The 10080-nt window shown below is 42.6% G+C and overlaps 1 protein-coding gene across 4 annotated transcripts in view; it reads right to left on the reverse strand.

Moving 5' to 3' along the window:
* Nucleotides 1-7092, reverse strand: part of HERC1 (HECT and RLD domain containing E3 ubiquitin protein ligase family member 1) — a 196323-nt gene extending 189231 nt beyond the window's left edge. For all 4 annotated transcript variants that reach the window (XM_004374646.2, XM_023729707.1, XM_023729706.1 and 1 more), the window contains exon 1: nucleotides 6955-7092. The gene's annotated coding sequence lies outside the window, so the exon portion shown is untranslated. The remainder of the gene's footprint in view (nucleotides 1-6954) is intronic.
* Nucleotides 7093-10080: the final 2988 nt, after the last annotated feature.

A 10080-nucleotide genomic window follows, 5' to 3' on the forward strand; every position in this document is an offset into this window, starting at 1 on the left:
AGATTGACTGACAGAGTGGCTGAAACAGTGGGCTAAAGAATAACGATTGTGAGGATGGCACAGCACTGGGTGGTGTTTCATTCAGCTGTACATAGGACAGTTGTAAGTCAGAACCGACTCGACGGCACCTAACAACACCACCACCACCACCCTGTGCCCAGCTACCAGAATCTTTTCAAAACAGCCTTTTCAAAGAGCCCTGGGTTCTGGTTCTGACCCTTCCCTTAACTGTGTGGCCATCAATAAGTCCCTTCACTTATTTGTACCTTTCTGGTACCACCCTAGAAGTATCTGATTTTGTACCTTTCTGGTACCACCCTAGAAGTATCTGATTCCCTTGCAGAAGTCAGATAATCACGAGATTGCATGATCCTAGTATTTACCTTAAGGCCATTAAAGAAATACTGTTTCCACGTAACAGGATTAATTCAAAAACATTTAGTAAGGAATGCCTTCTGTGTGTAATGTCCTATGCTTCCCTCTCAAAGAGACAGCTGAATTCACTGTGATCAAGTGACTTGCCCAAGGAAATGCAGCTTGGTAGTTCCTGGTTTCTCTTGGATCTCTTGCCCTTTCTGGGAAAGAACCTAAATCTCCAGCCTTGCTGGACAGAACTCTTGCAAAATGGGGGTGTTTTTCATGTAGTCTTACTATCTCGGCACTGCTAAAATCTGATCGGATTATCCTAATCCAGAACTTTAAACTTTTGCTTTCTTCTTCATTAGGATTGATCTTCTTCCTTACAGAAATATGACAGGTTCCCAGTACTGCCATTACTGCTCAAAATAATTACTATATCAGGAAAAAAAACAAAACTACCATACTATGGGTGTAAATATGCACTGTAAGGAATGTTCAAAATAATGAGTACACAGCATGAACCAATAACTACTCTACCATACATATGCTAGGGGAAAAAGATTCTCCTTATAATTTCAATTATCCTTTGTTACAGTTGACAAGTATTTCAGAGCACAGGTATTACGAATCAATGCAGTACCTCCATTAAATGAAAAACGTTTCAAATGAGCAATCTTGGCTAGGCCAGAAACTGCATTCCAGTCAATTTCACCTGCATATAATAGCGTGCATGTATTAGGGCAATATTAGTAGACAAAGTATGTCATTTTCTAGCTATAAGAACCTATCAATGGCAGGCATTACGTGCCCTTCCACACTGGCTTTGGGTCACTGCAATGACCACGGAGCATTTTCTTTTTAAATCAGTCATCTCTGGCCAAAAAAAAAAAATTAAAAAGCATGACAATACATTCTGTGGGAACAGACACTCTCATACATTACTGATGGGCATGCAAACTGGCATACTTTCAGAGGGAAATCTGGCAATACCTAACCAAGCACGTATGCTCTTAACTGCTGATCCAGAAATCCCATTTATAGGAATCTACCCTGAAGAAACACCTCCAACAATAAAAAAAAAAAAAAATACATGTGCACAAGTTCATTTATTGCAACATTGTTCACAACTACAAAATTCTGGAAACAACCTAAATGCTCATACATAGAAGACTGGTTGAATACATTAAGATACATATATACATTAGAGTACTGTTCAACTGTAAAAAAAAAAAAAAAAGTAATATCTCTGTGAATTGATGTCGAGTGTTTTCCAGGATATAATGTGAAATGTAAAAAGGAAAGTTCAAAAGGGTGTAGTATGCCACTCCTCATGTAAGAAAGGGGACAGGAAAATAGTTTGGCAGTTCCTCGAAGTATGAAACACAGAGTTACCATATGACCCAGCAACTGCACTCCTAGTAGATACCCAAGAAAAATGAAAACATAGATATACATACACACAAAACCTGTACATGAATATTCATAGCATCATTATTCATAACAGCCAAAATATGAAATCCAAATGCCCATCAATTGATGAAGGGATGAAGAAAATGTGGTATATACATACAATGGGTATCATTCAGCCATAAAAAGGAATTAAGCATTGATACATGCTACAACATGGAAAAACCTTGAAAAATTATGCTAAGTGAAACAAGCCAGAAACAAAAGGCCACATATCATATGATTCTACACATATGAAATGTCCAGAATAGGCAATTTCACAGTGACAGGTATAATGTGTGAATTATATCTCAATTTTTAAAAATTGTTTGAAAAAAAAAGGGAATAAACCCACTCCTCACTTATCGACACAGTTAGGTTCCAAAGACCAGGTCGTTATGCGAAACTCAGCATTATGCAAAAATGAAGCATGACCACATCAGATCACAAAATGGAAGATGACCACATCAGATCACAAATGGAGGGTAACTACATCATTACATAACTGCCAAACCACCGAGAATCATGGCCCACCCAAATTGACATGTATCCTTAACCATCGCAGCCAGCATTACTCGTCTCACACTTCAACGTTCGTTACTATCAGATGTACGTCATCAACGCGCAGAACAGTCGGATAGTAGATTTTTTGCTATTGTCGGAAATGCGAAATGTTGGATAATGAGATTGTCGGTAAGTGAGGAGTGAGTGTATAAAAAAATACATATGTATCATTGTATAAAGAAATTTAAAAAGGATAAATCAGAAACTAAAGATATCAGTAACAGGGAATGGGAAAGAGGCAGGCAAACGGTAGGGGGGAGGGGCTGTAGGAAGGAGGAGAGAGTGATGCTTCTACTATAATGTTTAGTTATAGTAAAATAAATAAAATCAGCCAAGACGGGGGGAACTCAAATGGAATACAAACAGTAACAAATGTACCTAACTGTATTATTCATATTGATAAATAACATAACATCACTGAAGGGGGTGGAGAAGAATTAAGTAATTTTGGAAAACAGTATTTTGACTAGATACTATAAGGCTAAAGACAAAAAACAACTCTACACGAATACTTCACTGTGCTTCTCACAATGGTATGGGTTAGCAATTCTGTAACTACTTGATGTATAAACTAAAATAAACAAAAAAAACAGCTGTTGCAGAGTCGATTCTGACTCATGGTGACCTCATGTGTGTCAGCGTAGAACCGTGATCCATAAGGTTTTTGATGGCTAATTTCTACGGAAGTAGCTTTCTAGGCCTTTCTTCCAAGGTGCGTCTGGGTGGACTCGTGTCTCCAAAAATTTGGTTAGCAGCCAAGTACCGTAAGTATTTTCACCACCCAGGGGCTCCCTGATTTATAAATTAGGACTGAACAAATAAGTAAATATATTGTAGATAATGAGAGCCAGGTTTCTCACTGTCAAAGAAAGAAGTTACAAAAAAGGAAAAGGGGAAGGTTAGAATAAACCTGTGATGTTGGATTTGAATAGAAGATATCAATATGAATTCATTAGTTTTAATAAATAAACCATATTGATATAAATAATTTAATAAACAAATGAAGAAGGTACATTTCTTCCTTACAGAAGAATCCTAATCAGTAAATATAAATGTTATGAGTAAAATACAAAATCGTCATTACAGAAATAACTGCTGCAGAGGAGACCCGCCAATGGATGCTAAAATCAATGGGAGAAAAGTTTGAGGAGAAACAGTATATCTGCATAGTCTCTTCCAGAATACATATCCATTACAAAAGGAAGAATAGTAGCTTTACAGTACAGAATCTAGCAGAGACCACTCTAACAAAGTTATTAAGGTTAATATTACTGGTAACAAAACATATCAACATCGTATGCCCCCCTAAATTAATTATGCATAACATCACTTCAGAATTTTCTTGCCCAAAATGCATAACCTCAATCAAATCATAAAAAAAAATCAGACAAACCCAAATTGAGAGATATTCTATAAAATAACTGACCAGTCTTCAGCAAAAGCATAAAGGTCATGAAAAACAAGCAAAGACTGAGGTCTGTCACATAGACTAAGGAGACAAAAAGGAGTCCTGGCAGCACAATGGTTAAGCACTTGGCTGCTAACCGAAACGTCAGTGGCTGGAACCCACTAGCTGCTCCGCAGGAGAAAGATCTGGTGATCTGCTCCCACAAAGATTACATCCTAGAAAACCATATGGGGCAGTTCTACTGTCATATAGGTCACTATGAGTTGGAACTGACTCGATGGCACCCAACAAGAAGGAGACAAAACAACTAAATGGATTATACTCTGGTACAGAAAAGGGGCATTAGAGGAAAGATTTGTGAAATGCAAAAAGTCTGTAGTTTTGTTAATACTGTTATGCTAATTTCATGGTTTTGATCATTGTACTATGTATGTTTATGTAAACTGTCAAGATTAGGGGATGCAAAATAAACAGTTAAAAATAAAATCAGTCATCTGATGTGACTGTCATATTTCCTTGCCCAGGGATCTCACTTGAAATTTAATATTTCCACTAATTTAGAACGATAGCAGGACAAGTTAAAATTACAAAAATCAGATCTGGCATCTAAAAAGTAAATTACGTATTTTATGCTCCATTACTATACTACTTTTTTTTCATTAGAAAAGGCCAAGATAGTAAAAAAAAAAAAAAAAATTGCTAGCTGATATGACTTTGCTGGCTTTGCAAACTTTTAAAACAATCTGACCAAGCTTTGATACGTTTTCAACGTCATCATAATCTACAGTATGTGTCCGTAATAACACATTTCATTTGTTTGTTAAACCAAAGTTTTACTTACAATAAAAACTTCTCAAGCGACTACAGTAAGTTTGTTACCTATCATTATAGTTATCTTAGTATGAAATTCAAGTTTTGTTTCACAATTCAATAGCTGTCTACAGTTACGTTTTAATCCTAACACTAACTTCTCCCCACTCCCCAAGCCATGTCATCATTATCATTTTGTTCTGAAAATCTGAATTTTAAAAGATCAGCTGTTCAATGTATCCAGTTTTTGTTTTTTGTTTTTTTTTTTCATTTCAAATATTAAAGAGGAGTGATTTAGTCTTACTTTTTGGGGAAATATGCTTGGGACATTAGACTTGTATTTATTATTGGCATCCTCTACTAATCAAACCAGCCCAATCAACAACACATTCTACAAAATTCCTTGAACTCAAAGGGATTTTTCAGGAAATAGTTTTATATTAATAAGCAGATTAATGGACACATTTACATTTGCTTTCTCTTCTATGTACCACCATCAAGGTGCCTGAACTGGGAGTGGAATACATGACTAGCAAATAAATGGATGTGTCACATGCCAACAGCATGACTGGAAATTTAAGAAGCAAAGTGATAAGAACCTCAAGGAAAGCAAAATTCATAAAAGTTTAGAATTACAAGAGACCTTAATGGGCCATTTAATCCATTCCAATGACAACAACCCCAGACAGATGACAATCTATCCTGTTTTTAAAAGCCTCCAGATTTCCAACCTCCCTAGATGTCTTATTCTGCCATACAATCCTGTCATGTGACTTGGGGTAAATATTACAAGACTATTCTTGGCCTACACAACGCTGTCTCTTCTCAAATACCGTAACAATACATTTTAACTCATAAGGAATACAAACGTACACAGAACATTTGTGTGTGTGTATATATGTATGTGCATATTATGCACACAGGCACTCAGGAAACTCAATTTTGCTTGTATAAATACATACAATGGAAATATACACACATAATCAAAGGTACATATCCATCCCACCCCAATCACAAAAAGCACTATGAAGCAATACCATGCAACAATTCTGGCCCAAAAATAACCAATCGAAATCAATTTTGTAAAACCTTGAGGTAAATAGGTTTCTTCCCACTATGAATAATCATACTTTCTTTGCTTTCCACAAATACTGCCCCTTTTCAGCACCCATCACGGGCAGAACTGTAGAAACACATATCTACAAGATTCAAATAGAATATCTTTTTTTTTAATGTTTGATTTTCAAAACCATTTAGCCAACAATCATTTTGGAAGAAGGCCGGAAGAAAGCAAGAGTGACAGAGTAGAGCCAGTGATAATAAACAAGTACCCAGTTCTAATCGAGCAGGTCAATTAAGTGACTCAGATAAAACAATTCATTTTTTGGAACCTGTATAGAATGAGGAAGTCCCATACAAGTGCTCTTTAAAAAAGACGTAAGTGTCTGTTAGGAAATACACCAAAATGTGAACGTGAAATGCTATCTCTGGAGGTGAAACTACAAGGATGGGTTAGTTTGTTCAGATTTGTTATTCCTATTATTCTGCTCATCCAAATTTTCTACAGTATTATTACTTAAAGATATTATTTAAAATGAAGGCAAACACTGCCCCTGTGTCTCATAGCTCTCTAGGATGGATAGCAAGTCTTTTACATAACCTCCTAGGAAAGGTGGTGCCGGCTCCTGCCCTCCCCGCGTCTCCCATGAACCTGCCACCCATCACCATGTTCCCTGGGACAGCTCCTGTCATCATCATCCTCAGCTCACCCTGGAAACTAAACAATGCGTCTCTCATCCCCTCCTGGCAGCAGAGGCTTTATAAACTGTTATATTATCGGGGAGTGGGGGAACAGATTTGGAGAAAGGTTTACCCCCACTCAAAGGCAGAAGAGAGAAGAAGAGATGTCGTCCCAACCCCCGCCTCTCAAGAGGCGACCGGCGACGGGGTACACTGGGGTCGCGGCTGTCCCCGGATTTCGACAGAGTGGGGCTGCTGCCCCCGGCCCGAGCCCCGGCCGGGGGGAGGGGCGCTCGTTAGCGGATAAAGGGACGAGCGAGAGAGTCAGAGACGCGACCACTGAGAGCCCAGGGGCAGCTACAGCGAGCCTCCAGAGGGGCGGGTCCCTCCGCCCCCTCGGGCAGGCTGTTCCGCTTCGAACACGGCTCCGGAGGCGCCGGGCTACTGGCGGCCTCGGGGGCCGGCGAGCGCACAGCGCCGGAAGGGCTCCCTCAGGCCTCCGCCCGCTGCCCACCCGGGACCCCGTTGGCCCGGCTCGGCGGCGGCCCCGGAACGGCCCGACCGGCCTCGCCCAGCCAGCCGGGCGCACACACAGGCGGGCATGAGGGCAGGAGAGGAGGCGTTACCGTGCGCGGCTCCGGAGCTGGCGGGGTGGGGCGCGGCTCCGGTGACCCGAGCCCGGCTCGCCAGCGGCTGCGGCGCCCGCGTCCTTTATTTTTGCTGCAGCAGCGGCGACTTGTCAAAGGGAAAGACGTAAGACGCGGCAGCCGCGGCGGCAGGCGAGTCTCGCGGGATTTGGGCAGAACTCTCGCGCAGCCTGGCGCCCTCGCCCCGCCCCCCCAGGCCCAGAGCGGGAGGCGAGAGGGGCGGGGAGAGGATCGCTCGCTTGCCGGAGCGAGGCTACCGGCTGAGAGGAAAGGAGAAGGGGATCTAATGAGGGGAAGCCTAGGTTCTGGAGACAACCTGCCACCGCGCAGCCCTCACCTTTCAGCCCTTGCGGGGCCTGTACAGCCCAGTTCGCCTTCAGGGACCGGGCTCCGCCGATGAGGCACAATTGGGGGCGTTTCACAAAGGACAGTGAGGAGTGGGGGGGCTAGCCGGCGCTCCCAGTTTTTCTCATGGTCGGCAGGGGAGACCCCACCGCCAGTGTCCCGGTGCCGGGGGCGTTGGGACGCGGGGGCAAGCTGTCGGCGCGGAGTGGGCGACCACACCCCTTTATCTCGGACGCGCCCCCCCCACCCCCAGCTCTGCGCGCTTTATCGCGCATCACATGGGGCCCAAGACCTCTGGCCCGTCAAGTTCCACCACTTCAAAACGTTTCACTTGACCTACTTTTACCTTGTCATGCCTTTGTGCGCAGTAGGACTGCCAGAACCCTGCAGACGCCTGGGCCTGCGGCTCCTCGGTTTCCTATTTTACTAACGAACACTCAGCAGATTGTCCTTTGGGTGACTTACGTCCTTGATCGTGACCCCGATCTCTACAATGAGCCCCCGTGAAGAAGAGGACCCTTACTGGCTTGGTTGTCGTTGCATCTCCAACCCTAGCTAAGGGTCAGGTGCTCAATAAATAGCCCCTATTCCCGCCTTCCTCCTGCCTTTCTAGTTAACCTTCCTGGTGACCTTCAAAATAGTCTGTTGTTGTTGTTAGGTATCGTTTAGTCGATTTTCAACTCATAGCAACCCCATGTGACATAGAACTACCCCACAGGGTTTTCTAGGCTGTAATCTTTAAGGAAGCAGATTGCCAGGTCTTCCTCCCTACGAGCCTCTCCGTGGGTTCAAACTGCTAGCCTCTTAGTTAGCTTCTCCATCTGTTCTCTTGTAGTCCAGTCGATTCTAACTTGTAGCGACCCAAAAAGTAGGGTATAACTGCCCCACAGGGTTTCCAAGGCTGTAATCTTACGGAAGCAGACTGCCACATCTTTCTCCTGCAGAGCAACTGGTGGGTTCAAACCTCCAGCCTTTCAGTTAACAGCCAAGTGCTTAACCATGGCGCCACCAGGGCTCCTTAAGGCCAATTACGTGTAACTGACTGTGAGGATATGAGATTTAAAAAAAATGGAGCCAGTCTTTGCCCTCCAGAAGTTCACAGTTTAATTGGGGACATAAGAGGAATACACAAGGAATGTACAAAACTATGTATATGTCATGAGTGTTGTAACATATGGTATAGGCAGAAGAGGGACTGCTTGCTCATGGTTGAACTGGATATATGTGTATGTATATCAAGGAGCCCTGGTGGCACAGTGGTTAAAGTGCTCAGCTGCTAACCAAAAAGGTTAGTGGTTTGAACCTACCAGCTACTCCATAGAAGAAAGATGTGGCAGTCTGCTTCTGTAAAGATTACAGCCTTGGAAACCCTATGGGACAGTTCTACTCTGTCCTGCAGGGTGGCTAGGAGTAGGAATTGACTCGACAGCAATGAGTTTGGTTTTGGGGTTTGGTATGTATATCATGTGAGGCAGAGTAGGAGCATGTGCTTCCCTGTCAGACAGTTATATGTGGGAATTCCGAAATCCCACTTACCAGGTATGTGACCTTGGACAAGTTGCTTGACCTCTCTGAGCCTCCGTTTTCTCATCTGTCAACTTACAATATTCTTATTATCGCAGTGTTCCTGGGAGAAGTAAAATATATGTAAGTATATACATTAAGTACTCATCAAATGATAGGTCTTATTTTGTGTGTAGCTCTTAGGTTTGTATGTATAAAATATGTGTCTTTCTGGGTTACTTTGTAAACTAGATGTGAGGGAGTAGGACTATAGGGAATGATATCATTGTTGGTAGTGCTTTATGATCTGGGTATTGCATGTATGATCTGGGTATTGTGTGTATGATCTGGGTATTGTGTGTACAATCTGGGTATTGCGTGTATGATCTGGGTATTGCATGTAGGATCTGGGTATTGCGTGTAGGATCTGGTATTGTGTGTAGGATCTGGATATTGTGTGTAGGATCTGGGTATTGTGTGTAGGATCTGGATATTGTGTGTAGGATCTGGGTATTGTGTGTAGGATCTGGATATTGTGTGTAGGATCTGGGTATTGTGTGTGAAACTGAGACAAGGCCAACAAGCTCCCCTGTCATTTTCATTTTAACTTGCAGATGATATAAGCATCTATGCCGTTGGCAAACATCCCATGCCATCTTGTTTTTCTTGGATTTGTAAACTGTACTGCTTTTCCCTTTCTCTTTCAAGAAAAGGTCTCTGCTTACTTTAAAGGCCAACTGAGAAATCCTTCCTTTGCCCTCCTCTTAGCGTCCATCCTCAGGACTTTGTGGGAAGAAGAACTGAATACAATAGAATCCAATAGCATAGAATTATCAAATATGTTAGCATAGCAAGGAAGCCCTGACTGCTTGCCTGTCTTGATCACCCCTTCCCTAAACACTCTTTCCGATTTGTATCAACAACCCACTGGAGGCTTACTGTCACTATTATTCTCTCTAGTCTACCAGTTCATTTTATCCAGATTTCCCCTGGAGAAGAATGTTGGAAATGTGAGGGGTGGGTAAATGGAACTCCAGGCCAAGGCCAGGACCTCAGTACTGCCACCCCTTGCCCTGATAGTCCTCCAGGCAGCACTCTCTGGCTACATCAGTCAGCCACATCTTCCTCTCTCATGCACATCACCCCCAATTCATGCTGCTTATTCCACAGTTGCACACCTCGGCCAGGAGGTACAGGTTGGGGTAACTAGAGAATCAACAGAAGAGTATGTTTTTTTTCATCTTTCGTCTGCATATA

Source organism: Trichechus manatus, unplaced genomic scaffold, assembly GCF_000243295.1.
Source record: "Trichechus manatus latirostris isolate Lorelei unplaced genomic scaffold, TriManLat1.0 scaffold00030, whole genome shotgun sequence".
Lineage (NCBI taxonomy): Eukaryota > Metazoa > Chordata > Mammalia > Sirenia > Trichechidae > Trichechus > Trichechus manatus.